Genomic DNA, 21192 nt, shown 5'->3' on the forward strand with positions numbered 1-21192 from the left:
TTTTGAAGTATAAATTATAGTTCATGTCAAGTTGATGAGTTTGACATAACACTTTTTCTGGAAAGATTTAACTCCTTATTCAAGTGAGTTTCCTGTCTGAATTTATTTTTAAAGGTTATGCAATGGTAATTTAATGAATTACAAGGAAAAATGAACTTTCAAGGTATCTTGTGAATAATTGGTTCACGCAAAGCTTCATTTAAAACTAGTGTTTTTTCTGTTAAGGTGGGTGATCTTTAAATTTAATTTCTATTTTTAAGCCTATGGGTATTTGCTTTGCAATGACCCAGCAATTTTCAAAACCAGAGATTATGAACTCTTTGAAAAATTCTAATAACTTCCTGATATGCTTTATTGCAATGTCCGTGTGTATGATGTTATTTTGTAATAATTTACTGACAAAGTTTACAGCCTGGGCATCTGCAGTACCTGTCCCAGTGCTCAGCACAAAGAGTTAATAATTGCAGACATTGTAGGGACAAGGTCTGGAAGCAAGCCAGCCTACCACCCAGGTCCCTGTGCTATCCCATGCGAAACCTGTGCCCACTGTTCTTCTCTCCTGGGCTGTGCTCACTGTTGCCACCACTGTTGCTTCTGCTCATGCCTTGGGGCCTCCCACCTTAGTACCCCTGTGCACATACAGACACAACCACTAGGCCAGTTGCTCAGGGCCTGTGCTACCTGCCTTGTTCACTGGCTTCAATCAGCAACCACCATTTATTGCTGCTCATGAGCCTGTGGGTTAGTTGGGCTCAGCTGAATATTTTTTCTCTATATGACGTGAACTGAGGCTGCAGTCATCTGAAGGCTCAGCTGGTTTGAAATATCCAAAATGGCTCACTGGAGGTTCAACTGATTTGGAATGTCCAAGACGGTGGCCGTTGGTCTTTGCTGTAGGCTGGAATCTCACGTGAGGATGTCATTTGGAGCACTTTTGTTCTCCTCCTTGTGTTCTCTCCAGGTGGCTCACTTAGGCTTCCTTAAAAGTCTTGTAGTTTCAAGATAATCAGACATCTTCTCTATAGTGGCTGGATCCTAGCAGTACAAAATTGAAAGCTGTCAGTACTTTTTAAGGCTTAGGACAGGAATTAGTCCAAACTTACTTCTGCAGCATTCTGCTATTTAAACAAGTCACAAGGCCAGCTTAAATTCAAGAGGAGGGGACTAAATGAGGGACATACCTAAAGGAGTTGTTCATTAGTGGCCATCAATGTAAGAGACTGCCACAGCTACCCATTCTTTCTCTTTCCAAATGGGGAATGTTCGTTGTGGTTATTCTGTCTCTGTTCTTTCATTGAATGCTGGATGTGGGGGGCATATTGCTTGTGATTTTTAGTTCACAGGTCTCTGAACTAAGAGAAGGTACATCTGAAACTTACATAGAAACTATGATGAAATCCTGGTTGCCTCCTTTTGGGAGGGGGTGAGGATATTTTGCATGCTAAGTTAAAGGAGGTAAATATTTGTGGCCATAAAAGTGGACTAGGCAAACTGAATCGCTTTTCAAAAATATTCTCTATCCTTTCCTATCAGAACCTTTGAACATGGCTATATTATGACTATTGCTGCATAAAAAATTACCACAAACTCACGGTTTTTAAAAAAAAATACAGGCTTGTTATTTCATAGATTTTGTGGATCAGGAGTCCAGGAACAGTTTAACTGGGTCCTTTGTTTCAGTGTCTCTCACAGATTGTAATGAAGTTGTTGGCCAAGGCTGGGGTCTCGTTGAACGTTCGACTAGAAAAGGATGTACTTCCAAGCTTACCCAGGTTATTGGCAGAATTCATTTTCTCACTGATTTTTTTCCTTGTTGGCTGCTAGCTGGAGCCACCCTCAGTTCCCTGTCATGTGGCACTCTCACCACAGTGCAGCTCTCAATATGAGCAGGGTACTTCATCAAAATCAGCAAGGAAGAACATCTACTAGTAAGAGATTTTCACCTTTGTTACATAATAACAGAAGTGACACCCCATAGTCTATATGTTAGAGACAAGTCACAGGTCCTGTGACACTCAAGGGAATTGCACAAGGGATGACTATCAAAATGTTGGTATAAGTGTGGACTATCTTCGAGTCTGTCTGCCACAAGAGGCCCCTCACTGAGGGATAATTAGACTTTTTGCACCATACATTTCAGACCTGAATATATGTCTTATTTCAGCCAATGGATGTGAGCGATGTGCTCCTTTGAAGAAGAGCTTTAAGAATCATCATCTGTTTTGCCACCTTCTCTTTTTTTCCTCCTTCCAAGACTAGCAATATCCCAGATAATTCATCAGCCTGAATCCTGCAGCTGACGCACTCTAGGTATGTAAAAGGAGTGAGAGATAAACTGTTTGTTGAAAGTCACTAAGATTTGGGGGAGGTGTTTACCTGCAGCAAAACTTAGCTGAAGCTGACTGACACAGCTGATCCAAGAGATACATCCTGGGGTGAAGCATCCTGAGGATAGCAACAGTGGAGAGCTACTACTTCCTAAGACCAGGAGGGATGTGGGAAGTAGGGGAGGGACTGAAGGAGTGAACATATTGGCTTCACTCTCCACTCTCTGATCTTGGACTGTGGCTGCCCTTGGCAGAGAGAAGAGGACTGAAAGCCAGAGCCTAGAAAATGCTAACCTTTCTGGGACAGATGAAGGAAGGAAGGATAATTTATGGGGGAGCTGAGAGGAACTGGCCAGAGAGGAAAAAGGAAAACAAAACAGTGGTGAGATGGAATAGACTGATAAGGGAATGAACAAGCAACCACACTAAAAGATTCTTCTCAGGGTGGCACTAATTTAAGGTTAGTGTCTATCACATTTGGAAAACAGAATCTCATATGTGACACAGAAAGAGAGACATGTGAAACTGCCATGAAACGGAGTATGGGAATATGATGTATCGAAATGACTAGTCAACAGAAAGTAAAGTTGTAGAAAGGAGTTCTAGACCACCTTTTAAAGAAGTTTGGCTCTAAGGAGGAGATAAATAATATGAAAATAGTTAAGGGAGAGGGGGGTTCAAAAAGGTGGCTTGTTTTAACAAATAAGAGAGTTGAAATTTTTTAAATAAGATCAATGAAAATGTCCTACTGGGGGCTGATGATGCAGGAGAGAAGTGGATCTGTATATAAAACTAAGTCCACAACAGTATGGGAAGCAATATAATGATTACCTTTGGATAATTTTGAGACAGGAGAGCAAAATAAAATGATTGGTTTAAAGACAATTTTGCATGTTAGAAGCTGCAAAGTTGATGAATTCCATTCCTGAACACTTCTATTTTCTTCTTGAAGAACAAATTAGGCCATCTGCTGGATAAGGTAGAAATGATGTCTTAGAACTTAAATTGAAGAGGAAGTATCATGAGAGTAGGTTATTGTGACAGGTGGAAAGTTAGGAAGATGTGCTCAAGAAATGTGATGCCAGAATTTAAGATGACAGATACGGAGCAGTAGGGTAAAAGATAATATTTGGAGGGCGGCCACAGAGTGGGTAGCTGAAGGTGAATTGAAACAAAGATCATTGAGAGGAAAGATAAGGATTCAGATACACTTTCAACAACACTGATACTAGTAATGCTAGTATTATTAATAATATCAAATACTATTGAATGCTGGATCTGATGCCAGGCACTATGCAAAGTGATTAACATTTATTATTTAATTAAGTCTTCATAATGCCCATAAAATTAATATTATCCCCATTTTACAAATGAAGACACTGAAATTCAGAGACATAACATAATTTACCCAAAGTCATAAAGATAGAAAATAGATGAGCTGGGATTTGATGACAAGTCTGTCTGTCTGATTATAAAGCTTAGGTTTTAAGTGTTAAACTATTCTTCTTTCTAACGTTTGCGTTTGGTTTACTTTGGGTGATATGGGCCTACCAGGCTGGTTGACAAAGTCACCATGTAATGTGGGGACATAATTGGGAGATTTGCAGGTGGCTGACAAAGTAGAATATAGGATACAGAGCTGGGTTTCATAAGCTGGTGCAGGAAGAAAGTTTTTGTGTGAAGCTGGAAAACAAATATCCTGGAAAGAGTTGAAGGAAGAAAGAATGCAGACACTTCCTCCACACTTTTCAGTATGTGGAAAATGGCATAATCTTAGTATCCATTTTATTTTATTTTTTAATTAATTTTTATTGGAGCATAGTTGCTTTACAATGTTGTGTTAGTTTCTACTGTACAGCAAAATGAATCAGCTATACATATACATATATCCCTTCTTTTTTGGATTTCCTTCCCATTTAGGTCACTACAGTGCATTATAGTATCCATTTTAAATGGGAAGCCACAGAAAAGATGTCTCCTCTTGGAAAACCTAGGTTTCAGGTAAAGTAAGAAGATGAAGTTTTCTGATCTCAGAATTTCTGCCCTAAACCAGGCAGAAACCCAATGTATCAACAAGAGACTTAAATATATAGGGTTTTTTGCTTCTATGTTCCAAGGTGAATGTTAGTGAAAAGTTGTTTTCCTTTCTCTGCAATATCCAGTTCTAGATAATAGCTGTGGGGTGTTCAGAACCTGAATCCTTTTGGTCTTGATGGAATCTGAGCTAAATCTCTTTATCTCCCACAATAGAAGACTATCCTCTGTCAGGCTAACCTTTGTTACCATGCAAACAAAAGATGGGTTTTGGATGGATTCTTAGATGATTGTTCTTTGTAAAACCATGACATTGTGATTTTTGAGGAGTAGATTGTGATCGTGGGCTGCATATGGTGATGCTGTGATCATCTGGGGAGGGGGACAGTAGTAAGGGAGTAGTCAGTGGTATCCCAGGAGCACAAAGCAAAGTAAAACATTCTGTAGGTTGGGATGTAAAGGACAATGGCAGTGATGTCACAGCTGAGTCACTGGTAAGTAGCATGTCATAACTATTGTAATGGATTCATTTTTTGTTGGTAAATATCTTAAAGCATCTAAATATGATCTTGTAAATATATATTACACATACCCCGATCCTCAGTATATCTGCCCTTTAGAGGGGCTCCCTCACAATATCATGACAAATACCAACCTAGGGACCTTTATGACATTTTATACCATCCTTAAGCAATACACATTTCATCACAATTTTCCATCTCCATCTTTCCTCTTCCCTCCCACTTGGTATATGTGCACATAACTTTCTCTCCCAGTATACTGTAAGCACCTTTGGTTCACTTATGAATTATCCCTATACCAACAATTGCCTACAAATATCTACTAATCAAAATCTTTACAAATATCTACTATTCATCTTTAATGTGTACCCTCCTCCCTCATAGTATCTAGTACACAGGAGGCACTTATTAAGATTTTATTGACTGAATAACTGAAAAAAAGCTTCACCTAGTTGCTATACTCCATACTATCTTCGAGACTCAATCTCACACAAACATTTGTAAAATGCAAAATGTTGTCATGAGTGCTTTACTGAATACATTGATATTATGAAATGACTCTGCCTTCCAGTGGTATCTTGTTTACTGGAGTTGAGGAAAAGAGAGAGAGAAGGAAACTCAAAATAGCATATTATAATAGGACTTCAAATTAAGGGCTACTGCGATGTAGAATGTCAGCTCATACCTAATTGCAAAGTTTGGAGAAGGTACCATGAAGTAAGAGGTGTTTAAACTGGCAGTAAAGCATACAGAATATTTCATTAGGTGGATATGTTCACCAGATATTCAGACAAAAAAATACGATATGAAAATAGAGGGGAGGAAACTGTAGGTTATTTGGTGGGAACAGCGAGTTAAGTCCTTTGAAAATAAGGAATGCAATCAGGATGGTAAATAAGTTAATGGAGATTGCAGATTGAATACAGAGTGGGAACTATGGACTTAAGAAGATAATTAGAAGGTAATGAAGTTTTTAAATAGGGTTGTGAAATGGTCTGGTCTCTGTTTTTGAAGGATCATTCTGACGATATGCATAAAATCAACCAGGTAGTGGTGAGATGGTAGAAAGAAAGGCTAACACAAGGTGAGAATTTTGTAATAGGTTGGCATGACATAATGAGGGACTGAAATAAGGCATTTGAAGTGTATTAAAAAGAAGAATAGGATTAGACTTGGCAATCATATGGAAAGATGTGGGGAGAGACAAGGAATTGGGGGTGACTAATGTTTCAGAACTGTTTGCTTGAAAAACGATGGTCTTAATTATTTTTTCTACTCTTAGCTAAGTTTGAATTTTCTATGGCTTTCTTTTTTTAGTGTTAAGTTTTAAAAATAATATACAAAATATTGATAGTATAAAGAGAAAATAAAACCTGTCTTATAACCCCAACACACAATGAACATCCAAAAAAAAAAGGCAAAACATAATAGCCCCACTTCTACTTCTTCACTCCCAGGCTACTGAAAGTTGGTTGATGGAATAAGGTGAAATACTCACAGATCTAGGAAGAAACGAGGACGTTCATATTGAGAAGACGGGAGACCAGCCTGGCTAAAATAAGCAATGACCATGGGCAGGAAATATTGACAGAAGGAAACAAAAACAAAAACAAAAGCAAAAAGAAGAGTGATCACATCCTGGAAGAGGAAGCAAATTGAAATAAGAGAATGAGAGGCTGGAGGCAGAGAGTTACATCTCATAGTGGAGAATACAGTGTTGGGATCCAGGACACCTGGTCAGAGTCAGTTCCAAATCAAGGAAAGATCCAGGACACCTGGTCAGAGTCAGTTCCAAATCAAGGAAATGAGGGGAGAGAAAGTTAATGTTTCTCAGAAAATGTTAAGTTTTGACTCTTTGAAGAGTGAATTCTCAGTGCCTGAGATTGTAGGACTTTGATAGGACTAAGAGGGCAGGAGGCTTAGGAGCACAGGCAGCAATACCCAGTAAGTAATATCCAACTAAAGATCCCTGGGGCAAGGCCCAGTCACAGTGGATGTATTTGTTTACTAGGGCTGCCATAACAAAGTACCACAGCCTAGGTGGATTAAACAACAGGAATTTATTTTCTAGCAATTTTAGAGGCTAGAAGTATGAGATCAAGGTGTCAGCAGGATTGATATCTGCTAAGGCCTCTCTCCTTGGCTTGCAAATGGCCATCTTTTCCCTTTGTCTTCACACGGTCTTTCCTCTGTATGTCTCTGCTCCTAATTTCCTCTCACTATAAGGACATATTGAATTAGAGCCCACCTAGTGACCTCATTTAACCTTAGCAACCTTTTTAAAGACCCTACCTCCAAAGTCACATTAGTTAGGACTTCAACATATGAATTTGGGGGGGATACACAATTCAGCCCATATCACAGGAGCAAACCAACTGGGCCTTCAAGAGACATGCAGTAAGGCACCAAGGGGAGATAAAAAGAGTGTGTGAAAAGGTATGTTTTTAGAAGTATCATCTCATTGTACCTTCTCCTCTCCCCAGCCCACCCAGAATATGGGTTTGGGCAAAAGTATTTGTAGGAGAAGAATGTTACCTTGTCAGAAAACCTCAATTGCTTTTCCTAGTCCAAAAAAGATTTGAATAACAGGATCTTCTGTGAAAAGAGTGGATATTAGGTTGAGAAAGGGAAACCAGAATAATCCAGAATAAAGAGAAGGCTGAAGGCTTTTCAGCAATGCCTTTCTAGAAGTTCCAACATTGGGCCTAAGATTTACTTACTGAAAGAGGAAAAACAAGAATATTTCTCATTCAAGGGATAGTATATCCCAATTCTGAGGCTCCTGATAGGTTGAATATACAGGGTTATAAATTTTTTAAAATCTGTATTATCCAGAATTTTAAATGAACAATTATAACTGCTCATAGTATATAAATGTACCACTTTGGACATTTACATTCGTTTTCTTATTTGATATTTAAAACAGGGTATGGAGTTGGCATTATGGTCCCCATTGTATAGTGCAAGAAATAAGATCCAGAAAGCTCATAACTGCAGAGGCTACCATGAACCCATGTTTTCTGTTCCCAAGTGCAAATGCTATTCCCTCTTAGTCTAATCGTCTATCATTTTCTAAACATTCTTGACAAGGAAAGGATAACGAAGCACTGCTTTGAGAAGGCTAGTTTTGAAAGGTTCTTCATTTTTGGAGAAATATGATTTAAGGGACAGATTTGGAGGTGTTAGTACCAAGCAGCCTATGACAGGCCTTGTGGTGCTCAGACTGCACAGCTCACTCTGGCTGCCTCTTCACCTTCATCTTGAGCCCACATGTAACAGCCAGGACCTGGTTTTTCTTAGCCTTTGTATCCACCTCCTACACAAATGCTACTGTACATTTCTCTCCCAGCCATAGATCTTGGGCACAGGGTCGGGAATCTGTCTGGGGTCCTAAGGAAACACACAGGGCTACAGTACAAATTCTTTCACTGTGGGATTTAGACTTAGATCACTCTAGCCCTGCCAAACCATCCATCTTCTGCTCTGACTAGCCAGATACTTCACCTTCCTCCAAAACCTTATCTTGCCATCTTTTACTTTTGTTGATATATCTTCCATTATTCACTTAGTTATTGTATTTCCCTCTATTCACCTGCCCCATTAATGTTAATTTCTCCCGTTGTAAAAAAGAGAACCATTTGCTTCCCAAGTTTCCCTTCCATGTGGATTTCCTTTTTTGCAGCTCTTGAACCACTTCTCCCCAAAGCGCTGTATTTCTTATTTCTCATCTCTTTCACAAATACAGACGTATCCTAACTTCTGTATCTCTTCCCCATTGCTAGTCAACACTTTCAAATCTTTTCCCACTTTAGTCTCCTCGCCTGAAGTTCCGCTCTTCCTTCAACATCATGTCCAGGGCACACCCTGAGGGGCTAAGCTAAGGGGTCTGCTTCAAAGACATACATTTTAAATAGAAGATACAGAAATACTGAAAGTAATGGAAAGAAAAAAATATATCATTCATATACTAATCAAAAGAAGGCTGTTATATAGCTCTTCTTACACTGGACAAAATAGAGTTCATTGAAAGGCAGAGAGGTTACCAGGCATAAAAAGGGAAAACTCACTACAGTATAACATTCAGTAAATATAAGCAATGAAGAAATATAGGCATGTTTATTGTTATGTGAAATGGTGAAATGTACACATTTCTAAAATAAGGGTATATATAAGGTAAAATATTCTCCATCATCAGACAAAAAAAAAAGTCCTTTTAACTTCAAGTTAAGAAATTATACTGTCTTGAGCTCCCTTGTGCCTTCAGTTCCAAGATTCCATGGTTCTGCAATTCTGAGTTTCCATGGTTTTGTGAACCTCTGATTCCAATCCAAAGCAGTTCTTTTGGAGAAAATAGGGCCATTTTCATTATTCTTACTGAGAATTCCTGAGGCAGGTATCTTGGTTACACTGGTGTAGGCCATGGGAAAGCAAAGAAGGTGACTTAAAAGTAGTAAAAAAGTACACCTAAAAGGTGTGGGAGTGACCAAATTTAGGAATAACAGAAAGAAGAACCAGCACATTAAACCACCAGATTGTTTAATGTGGGCACTGCCATATTCTAATTTAAAACTGAATGAAAACAGCCCTTGGGAAGGTTTTGGAGAAGATTCGGAGGTTCACCTCCTGCTTGACTTCTGTACCACCACTGCAGTGACTTTATCTTGAATGAGGATGTCATTAATGAAGAATGTCATTACATATGGATGAGATGATCTGAATTATTTTGTATGTTAACCCCTTATCAGACATATCATTTGGAGATATCTTCTCCCATTCAGTAGGTTGTATTTTTCCTTTGTTGATGGTTTCCTTATCTCTGCAAAGGCTTTTAAGTTTAATTAGGTCCCATTTGTTTATTTTTACTTTTGTTTTCCTTGCCTGAGAAGATAAATCCAAAAAAATATTGCTAAGACTTATGTCAAAGAGTGTACTGCAGCCCAATGTTCCTAGTAGCATTATTTACAGTAGCCAAGATATGGAAGTAACCTAGCTGTCCATCAAAAGATGAATGGTTAAAGAAGATGTGGTATATATAATACAATGGAATATTACTCAGCAGTAAAAAAGAATGAAATTATGCCATTTCCAACAGCATGGATGGATGTGGAGGGTATTATGCTTAGTGAAATAAGTCAGAGAAAGACAAATATTGTATGTTTTCACTTATATGTGGAATCTAAAAATTAAAACAAATGAATGATAGGGCCTTTGAGACAATATGGTATAGTACAATGGTCCTTAACACGGGCCTGACTTAATAATCACCTTTTAAAAATAAAATTACCAGTGCCACATTCCAAAGGAATTCTCAAAATTTTGTTGAAAATTTATATTTAAAATATAATATTATGTGGGAATTCTGGAAATCAGATTCCACCCTCTCCCCAGGTTTTGTTGTTGTTGCTGCTGCCATTGTTGTTCTTGTTGTTGTTAGTATAGTGACTTAAAAAATTGAAGTATACTTGATTTACAATATTATATTATTTTCGAGTGTACAGCATAGTGATTCATTATTTTGGCAGATTGTACTCCATCATAAATTATTACAAAATAATGGCTGTAACTCCCCTTGCTATGGAATATATCCTTGTTGCTTATCTATTTTATAAATAGTAGTTTGTATCTATTAATCCCAAACCCCTAATTTGTCCTTCCCCCACTCCCTCTCCCCTTTGGTAACCACAAGTTTGTTTTCTTTATCTGCAAGTCTATTTCTCTTTCCATATACATTCATTTGTATAATTTTTAGATTCCACATAATAAGTGAACAATAAGTCTTTCTCTGACTTATTTCACTAATCATAATATTCTCTAGGTCCATCCACATTGCTGCAAATGGCATAATTTTTTCTTTTTTATGGGTGAATAATATTCCATTTTGTGTGTGTGTGTGTGTGTGTGTGTCTGTGTGTGTCTGTGTGTGTGTGTGCATGCGCGTTTGCGAGCACGCACCACATCTTATTTATCCATTCATCTATTGATGGGTACTTACGTTGCTTCCATGTCTTGGCTGTTGTAAATAGTGCTGCTATGAACACTGAGGGTGCAGTACACGTGTTGACATAAGTCTTACCAATATTTTTTTGGATTTATCTTCTCAGGCAAGGAAAACAAAAGTAAAAATAAACAAATAGGACCTAAATAAACTTAAAAGCCTTTGCACAGTGAAGGGAAACCATTAACAAAATGAAAAGACAATACTGGAGTGCATGCATCTTCAAATTAGTATTTGTTTTCTCCAGACATATGCCCAGGAATAGAATTGCTGGATCACTTGGTAGTTCTAATTTTAGATTTTTGAGGAATCTCCATTCTGTTTTCCACAGTGGCTGCACCAATTTACATTCCCACCAACAGTGTACAAGGGCTCCCTTTTCTCTACATCCTCTCCAACATTAGTTATTTGTAGACTTTTTCATTACAGCCATTCTGACAGGTATGAGGTGATATCTCATTGTGGTTTTGATTTGCATTTCCCTGGTGATTAGTGATGCTGACTTTCTGAACTAATTTTAGATGAATGAAATGAAAAACACAATATACCAAAACTTACTGAGTTCAGGTAAAGCAGTGCTTAGATGGAAATTTATAGCTATAAAAACCTACATCAAAAAAAAGATAGGCTAATGACCCAAGCAAGATGTCTGCCTCCAACAAGAGTTCAAGTGGGTGAACACTCCCTGATATTTCTGCCACCAGCTTTTATGACCCCAGAGAGAGCAACAGCCATCCTCTGCCTCCCCAGGACAAACCCCAAGACCAGCAGTGGACAAATCTGGAAGACACCAACTTAACCAAGTGATTAAAAGTTTACATCAACAATAATGGGACAAATCAACATCACGTGCCTCCTGATATGAGAAGAACAAAGCACCACTTCTCAGAGGGCAGACAGCAGAAGCAAGAAGAACTACAATCCTGCAGCCTGTGGAACAAAAACCACATTCACAGAAAGATAGACAAGATGAAAAGGCAGAGGGCTATGTACCAGATGAAGGAACAAGAAAAAACCCCAGAAAAACAACTAAATGAAGTGGAGATAGGCAACCTTCCAGAAAAAGAATTCAGAATAATGATAGTGAAGATGATCCCGGACCTTGGAAAAACAATGGAGGCAAAGATCGAGAAGATGCAAAGGTTTAACAAAGACCTAGAAGAATTAAAGAACAAACAAACAGAGATGAACGATACAATAACTGAAAAAAAAAAACTAAACTAGAAGGAATCAATAGCAGAATAACTGAGGCAGAAGAACACATAAGTGACCGGGAAGTCAAAATGGTGGAATTCACTGCTGCGGAACAGACTAAAGAAAAAAGAATGAAAAGACATGAAGACAGCCTAAGAGACCTCTGGGACAACATTAAACACAACAACATTCGCATTATGGGGGTTCCAAAAGGAGAAGAGAGAGAGAAAGGACCCGAGAAAATATTTGAAGAGATTATAGTCGAAAACTCCCCTAACATGGGAAATGAAATAGCCACCCAAGTCCACGAAGCGCAGAGAGTCCCATACAGGATAAACCCAAGGAGAAACACGCCGAGACACATAGTAAGAAAATTGGCAAAAATTAAAGACAAAGAAAAATTATTGAAAGCAGCAAGGGAAAAACGACAAATAACATACAAGGGAACTCCCATAAGGTTAACAGCTGATTTCTCAGCAGAAACTCTACAAGCCAGAAGGGAGTGGCATGATATACTTAAAGTGATGAAAGGGAAGAACCTACAACCAAGATTACTCTACCCGGCAAGGATCTCATTCAGATTCAATGGAGAAATCAAAATCTTTACAGACAAGCAAAAGCTAAGAGAATTCAGCACCACCAAACCAGCTCTACAACAAATGCTAAAGGAAATTCTCTAAGTGGGAAACACAAGAGAAGAAAAGGACCTACAAAAACAAACCCAGAACAATTAAGAAAATGGTCATAGGAACATACATATCGATAATTACCTTAAACATGAATGGATTAAATGCTCCAACCAAAAGACGCCAGCTTGCTGAATGGATACAAAATCAAGACCGATATATATGCTGTCTACAAGAGACCCAATTCAGACCTAGGGATACATACAGACTGAAAGTGAGGGGATGGAAAAAGATATTCCATGCAAATGGAAATCAAAAGAAAGCTGGAGTAGCTATACTCATATCAGATAAAATAGACTTTAAAATAAAGAATGCTACAAGAGACAAGGAAGGACACTACATAATGATCAAGGGATCAATCCAAGAAGAAGATATAACAATTTTAAGTGTATATGCACCCAACGTAGGAGCACCACAATACATAAGGCAACTGCTAACAGCTATAAAAGAGGAAATCGACAGTAACACAATAATAGTGGGGGACTTTAACACCTCACTTACACCAAAGGACAGATCATCCAAATTAAAATTAATAAGGAAACACAAGCTTTAAATGACACAATAGACCAGATAGATTTAATTGCTATTTATAGGACATTCCATCCAAAAACTGAAGATTACACTTTCTTCTCAAGTGCACATGGAACATTCTCCAGGATAGATCACATCTTGGGTCACAAATCAAGCCTCAGTAAATTTAAGAAAACTGAAATCATATCAAGCATCTCTTCTGACCACAACACTATGAGATTAGAAATGAATTACAGGGAAAAAAACGTCAAAAACACAAACACATGGAGGCTAAACAATATGTTACTAAATAACCAAGAGATGAGGGAAGAAATCAAAGAGGAAATCAAAAAATACCTAGAGACAAATGACAATGAAAACACGACGATCCAACACCTATGGGATGCAGTAAAAGCAGTTCTAAGAGGGAAGTTTATAGCTATATAAGCCTACCTCAAGAAACAAGAAAAATCTCAAATAAACAATCTAACCTTACACCTAAATGAACTTGAGAAAGAAGAACAAACAAAACCCAAAGTTAGCAGAAGGAAAGATATCATAAAGATCAGAGCAGAAATAAATGAAATAGAACCAAAGAAAACAATAGCAAAGATCAATAAAACTAAAAGCTGGTTCTTTGAGAAGATAAACAAAACTGATAAACCCTTAGCCAGACTCATCAAGAAAAAGAAGGAGAGGACTCAAATCAATAAACTTAGAAATGAAAAAGGAGAAGTTACAACAGACACCGCAGAAATACAAAGCATCCTAAGAGACTACTACAAGCAACTCTATGCCAATAAAATGGACAACCTGGAAGAAATGGACAAATTCTTGGAAAGGTATAACCTTCCAAGACTGAACCAGGAAGAAATAGAAAATATGAACAGACCAATCACAAGTAATGAAATTGAAACTGTGATTAAAAATCTTCCAACAAACAAAAGTCCAGGACCAGATGGCTTCACAGGTGTATTCTATCAAACATTTAGAGAAGAGCTAACACCCATCCTTCTCAAACTCTTCCAAAAAATTGAGGAGGAAGGAACACTCCCAAACTCATTCTATGAGGCCACCATCACCGTGATACCAAAACCAGACAAAGATACTACACAGAAAGAAAATTACAGACCAATATCATTGATGAATATAGATGCAAAAATCCTCAACAAAACACTAGCAAACAGAATCCAACAACACATTAAAAGGATCATACACCACGATCAAGTGGGATTTATCCCAGGGATGCAAGGATTCTTCAATATATGCAAATCAATCAATGTGATACACCATATTAACAACTTGAAGAATAAAAACCATATGATCATCTCAATAGATGCAGAAAATGCTTTTGACAAAATTCAACACCCATTTATGATAAAAAAAACTCTCCAGAAAGTGGGCATAGAGGGAACCTACCTCAACATAATAAAGGCCATATACGACAAACCCACAGCAAACATAATTCTCAGTGGTGAAAAACTGAAAGCATTTTCTCTACGATCAGGAACAAGACCAGGATGTCCACTATAGCCACTATTATTCAACATAGTTTTGGAAGTCCTAGCCACGGCAATCAGAGAAAGAAAAGAAATAAAAGGAATACAAATTGGAAAAGAAGAAGTAAAACTGTCACTGTTTGCAGATGACATGATACTATACATAGAGAATCCTAAAGATGACACCAGAAAACTACTAGAGCTAATCAATGAATTTGGTAAAGTTGCGGGACACAAAATTAATGCACAGAGATCTCTTGCATTCCTATACACTAATGATGAAAAATATGAAAGAGAAATTAAGGAAACACTCCCATTTACCACTGCAACAAAAAGGATAAAATACCTAGGAACAAACCTACCTAGGGAGACAAAAGACCTGTATGCAGAAAACTATAAGACACTGATGAAAGAAATTAAAAATGATACCAACAGATGGAGAGATATACCATGTTCTTGGATTGGAAGAATCAACATTGTGAAAATGACTATACTACCCAAAGCAATGTACAGATTCAATGCAATCCCTATCAAATTACCAATGGCATTTTTTACAGAACTAGAAGAAAAAAATCTTAAAATTTGTATGGAGAAACAAAAGACCAAGAATAGCCAAAGCAGTCTTGAGGGAAAAAAACGGAGCTGGAGGAATCAGACTCCCTGACTTCAGACTATACTACAAAGCTACAGTAATCAAGACAATATGTTACTGGCACAAAAACAGAAACATAGATCAATGGAACAAGATAGAAAGCCCAGAGATAAACCCACGCACCTATGGTCAACTAATCTATGACAAAGGAGGCAAGGATATACAATGGAGAAAAGACAGTTTCTTCAATAAGTGGTGCTGGGAAAACTGGACAGCTACATGTAAAAGAATGAAATTAGAACACTCCCTAACACCATACACAAAAATAAACTCAAAATGGATTCGAGACCTAAATGTAAGACCAGATACTATAAAACTCTTAGAGGAAAACATAGGAAGAACACTGTTTGACATAAATCACAGCAAGATCTTTTTTGATCCACCTCCTAGAGTAATGGAAATAAAAACAAAAATAGACAAATGGGACCTAATGAACCTTCAAAGCTTTTGCACAGCAAAGGAAACCATAAACAAGACAAAAAGACAACCCTCAGAATGGGAGAAAATATTTGCAAACAAATAAACGGACAAAGGATTAATCTCAAAAATATATAAACAGCTCATGCAGCTCAATATTAAAAAAAGAAACAACCCGATCCAAAAATGGGCAGAAGACCCAAATAGGCATTTCTCCAAAGAAGACATACAGATGGCCAAGAAGCACATGAAAAGCTGCTCAACATCACTAATTATTAAAGAAATGCAAATCAAAACTACAATGAGGTATCACCTCATACCAGCTAGAATGGGCATCATCAGAAAATCTACAAACAACAAATGATGGAGAAGGTGTGGAGAAAAGGGAACTCTCTTGCACTGTTGGTGGTAATGTAAATTGACACAACCACTATGGAGAACAGTATGGAGGTTCCTTAAAAAACTAAAAATAGAATTACCATATGATCCAGCAATCCCACTACTGGGCATATGCCCAGAGAAAACCATAATTCAAAAATACACATGCACCCCATTGTTCATTGCATCACTATTTCAATAGCCAGGTCATGGAAGCAACCTAAATGCCTATCAACAGACGAATGGATAAAGAAGATGTGGTACATATATACAATGGAATATTACTCAGCCATAAAAAGGAACAAAATTGGGTCATTTGTAGAGATGTGGATGGACCTAGAGACTGTCATACAGAGTGAAGTAAGTCAGAAAGAGAAAAACAAATATCGTATATTAATGCATATATGTGGAACCTAGAAAAATGGTACAGATGAACCGGTTTGCAGGGCAGAAGTTGAGACACAGAAGTAGAGAACAAACGTATGGACACCAAGGGGGGAAAGCGGCAGGGGGTGGTGGTGGTGGTGTGATGAATTGGGAGATTGGGATTGACATGTGTACACTGATGTGTATGAAATGGATGACTAATAAGAACCTGCTGTATAAAAAATTTTTTAAAATATTTTTAAAAAGATAGATGTTAAATCAATAATGTAACCTTCTACCTTAAAAAGCAGAGGAAAAAAGAACAGATTAAATGCAAAACAAGAAAATCATAGGATATAATAAAGATGACAGAAGAAATAGAGAACAGAAAAACATTAAACAAAGTCAATGAAAAGTTCATTCTTAAAAAGATCAATAAAACTGAGAAACTTCTAATTAGGCTGATTTTAAAAAGGAGTCAAATTCCTAAAATTAGGAATGAAGGTGTGACTATTACCACTGACTGAACAGAAATAAAAATGGCTTTAAGAGAATACTATGAATAACCTCTGCCAACAAATTAGATAACCTAGATGAAACAGAAAAAATTCTCAGAAACACTCAAACTACTGAAACTGACTGAAGAATAAATAGAAAATTTGAATAGAATTATAACAAGTAACAGATTGAATTGGTAATTTAAAAAAATCCACATAGAATACTCTATGCCCAGATGCTTCACTGGTGAATTCTACCAAATGGTGAAAGCATGAACACCAATCCTTCTCAAATTCTTCTAAAAATAAAATAGGAGGGCACATTTCCTAATCCACTGTAAATATAAGGCCAGTAGTACCCTGATACCAAAACCAGATAAAGACACCACAATGAAAGGAAATAGATCAATATTGCTTATGAATATTGCAAAAACCTCAACAAAATGCTAACAAACTGAATCCTGCAACATATAAAATAGGCTTATACACTATGATCAAGTGGGATTTAACCCAGGAATGCAAGGTTATCTCAACATATGAAAATCAATGTAATACATGATATTTATAGAATAAATGATAAAAATCAAATGATCATATCAATTGATGTAGAAAAAGCATTTTAAAAATTCGTCTCCTTTTCATGATAAAAATGCTCAACACACTAGAAATAGAAGAGATCTTCCTCAACCTGCTAAAGGGCATCCAGGAAAACGCCACAGCAAGCACAATACTTAATGGTGAAAGAGTGAAAGTTTTTCCCCTAAGATCTGGAACAAGATATGGCTGTCTGCTCTCACCACTTCTATTCAACCCTATAGTTACGGTTCTTGTCAGGGCAAAATACTAGCAAATGAAGCTACAGTACCTTTCCAACCATAAATATTTCACTATATATTTCTAAAAAATATAGAGGGGTTTTAAAAAATTCAACCACAATACCACTATCCAGAAAGTTAACAATCATTACTTAATATAATCATTTTAGTACCTATTTAGATTTCTTCCTTTGCCTCTTGATTTTTTTCAGTAGGTTCATGCTAATCAGAGTATAAATTAAGGTTATGTCTCTCTATGTTATGGCTTACAATGTGATTTGTCTTTGTAAATGTTCCATGCACACATAAGAAAAATGTTTGGTGGAGTGTCCTATAACTGTCAACTAGGTCAAAATAGTTGAGTGTTTTCAGTTCTACAATATTCTCAAAGAACTTCTTTTTACGTGTTCTACCAATTACTGAGAGATTGCTATTAAAATCTTTATTTTTATTTGCGGATTTGTCTATTTCTCCTTTCAGGTCTATCAGTTTTGCATCATGCATTTGGAAGCTCTGTTATTTGGTGCATAAAAATTTAGTATTGTTTCATTTTCTTAATAAATTGGCCCCTTTATCATTATGAAATGGCCCTTTTTATCCTTGGTTATATTCTATGCTCTGAAATCTGATTTGCCTGATATAGTTACTCCTTCTTTGGATTAGTGTTCGCATGGTATATTTTTTCATTCTGTTATTTTTAATCAACCTGGTCTTTATGAATTTCTTATAGACAACATATAGTTGGGCATTGCTTTTTTATCCAATTTGAAAATCTCTGGCTTTTAATTGAGTCATTTGGATCATTTATATTTAATACTATTAATGATATGTTTGTGTTTAAATCTATCAACTTGCTATTCATTCTTTTTGGTCAGTCTATTTTTTTTCTCTTATTCAGTCTTTTTGGGAATAATCAAGTATTTCTTTTATGATTCTGTTTTGCTCTGGATGTATTCTTAACCAGACATTAATAGCATACATCTTTAACTTATTTTAAACTATATTCAGGAACTATTGTACCACTTTAGGTACAGTTTAAGAAGCACACAAGAATATACTTCCGTTTGTCTTCTCCTTGCCTTTGTATCACTCTTATGCAGATACATTAAGTTACACATATTACTTACACATATGCTAGAAAACCCTCACTACATTGTTATTATTTTTGCCTTAAAAGGTCAATTATCTTCTGAAGAGATTTTTAAATAAAGAGGAAAAGTCTTATATTTATCTATATGCTTTTCTTTTCTCCTATAGATCCAGATTGCATCTCCTCTATTTTCCTTGCAACTGCAGGGCTTTCTTTAAGCTCTCTTGTAGTGCATGTCTGTTGGTGATAAATTTTCTTTCAGCTTTTGTAGGTCTGAAGACATCTTCATTTCACCTTTGTTTTTAAAATGTGTTTCTGATGTACCAAGAATTCTAGATGGACAGTTATTCTTTTTTCTTTTTTTTCAGTACTGTAAAGAAGTTACTCCGCTGTCTTCTGACTTGCATTACTTCCACTGATGAATTTCCTGTCATTCTTATCCTTGCTCATCAGTACATAATACATCTTTATTCTCTTTCACAGTCATTCTGCCTGTATATCCAATGTTCTTTTCTCTCTGTTGAATATATCTAAGTTAGGCCTTGTTGCCAGTCATGCAAGATTAATAAAAGCACCCAACGCTAAGAAGAAATTCAAAGAAAGCATCACTATTATCTCCAAACTCATCCAGTTGTATATATTACATATGTACAGCTTTTTTTCAGTCATGAAGTGGTCTTAGGAAAAAAAACACTATTTTTCATTTCACTTCTCTTTTGCAAAGAAGTAATATCTCACTGATACTTACCCTAGATCAGTATCAAGGGAAGAGTTCAACAAAGACAGGATGTAGGGAAGAGAAATAAAATGTATTGATGGCAACTTTTATGCCACCTATAAGGTAAATAATAGACGACCTTACTTAATGAAACTGTCATTTTGGTGAGCAGTCATACTATCAACACTATTTTACAAACAAAGAAAGCAGGACCCTGAGAGATGGAAGTGATCTATTCAGGGTGCACATTCAGTGACTTGCAGAGCTAGGATTTGAACCCAGTTGTGCTGATGGAAACCCTTAAGCCTATAGCACTAAGTGGATGCTGTTCACTCTTCCCCAAAAGTTACTGTGAGCTGTAAGGACAGGTAACGTGTCCACTAGTCACTCCTACCAGATCCCCTAATTCACAGAGAGCCTCTGTCCTGCTCACCCTCTGCCTCATTCATCTCCCTAATTCTCTTATCTTCCTATAGCATCTGCCTGGACTGTAAGAAAACCTCCTATCACCTGCATGAGTGCTGTCAAGAACCCAGACTCCCCCAAGGAGTCTGAAGGATCAAGTTTCACCTAAATATTCAATACAGAGACAAGGACTAACTAGGACTTTATACACGTTTAGCAACAATCACATGTAGAGTGCCAAGTTGGACCAGCTGGAGACAGGACAGTGTTACTCATTTAACCTCTCCTGGCCTCAGTTTCCTCCTGTCTTCTGAGAAATGCAGAAGAAAATAATGTACCCTAATCTGTCATGGGCTCAAATCTGTCTCTGCTCTTTAACATCTGTGACCCTAGGCAAGTCCTTCCTCTCAGAGTCTCACGCCTTCGAACAGTGTTCTGAGCCACAGGTGAAAGGATATCAATTAAGAGTATGTTTGAAATCCTGTGCAAAGTGCTAAATGGAGGTAAGTCTGACTGCATTGATTTGGACTGTTGATCCAGACTGCCATGATATTTTACACAACACAGTTTGGTGGTAAAGAATGTGACTGGAGCTGGAGTTCCCAGCTTGGATGCTGGCTCTGCTATTTGCTATCAGTGTAACCTTAGCAAATAACATAAATTCTATGTTCCCTAGTTTCCTTATATTTAACATGGGGACACTAATAGTATTTAAACAATAGGATTATAATGAGGATTAAATGAGTAAATACACATGAGAGGCATAAAAGTGTGCCTGGCAAAAGTAATCAGTTCATATATATATAAAATATGCTGAAAAGTTGTTGGTAGAAAATGGAAAAACCAGGAGAGATATAGGGGTCATGATGGGATCTGCTAGGTTAGATAGTAGGGGATGGGGATTGGGTTCATCTTCCTCATTTTCCCCTCCCCCATATTCCAGAACCCACTGTGACTGTTCCATAGCTCTGTGATGCAGGTCTGGAACTCCAGACTGGAGTGGGTAGTCTCTGTGCTCAACTTCCTGAGGTAGTAGTGCATTTTAGATGATGGAGAACTTTGGCTGGTTGTTTCTGCATTTTAGTGAG

The 21192-nt window shown here is 37.2% G+C and overlaps 1 long non-coding RNA gene across 1 annotated transcript in view; it reads right to left on the reverse strand.

The window, feature by feature from the left end:
• Positions 1-250: 250 nt before the first annotated feature.
• Positions 251-21192, reverse strand: part of LOC137759692 (uncharacterized) — a 35045-nt gene continuing 14103 nt past the window's right edge. The window contains exon 3 of the long non-coding RNA XR_011073128.1: positions 251-1035. This is a non-coding gene — a long non-coding RNA (uncharacterized lncRNA). The remainder of the gene's footprint in view (positions 1036-21192) is intronic.

The sequence above is a fragment of the Eschrichtius robustus genome, chromosome 2 (genome assembly GCF_028021215.1).
Source record: "Eschrichtius robustus isolate mEscRob2 chromosome 2, mEscRob2.pri, whole genome shotgun sequence".
Taxonomy (NCBI): domain Eukaryota; kingdom Metazoa; phylum Chordata; class Mammalia; order Artiodactyla; family Eschrichtiidae; genus Eschrichtius; species Eschrichtius robustus.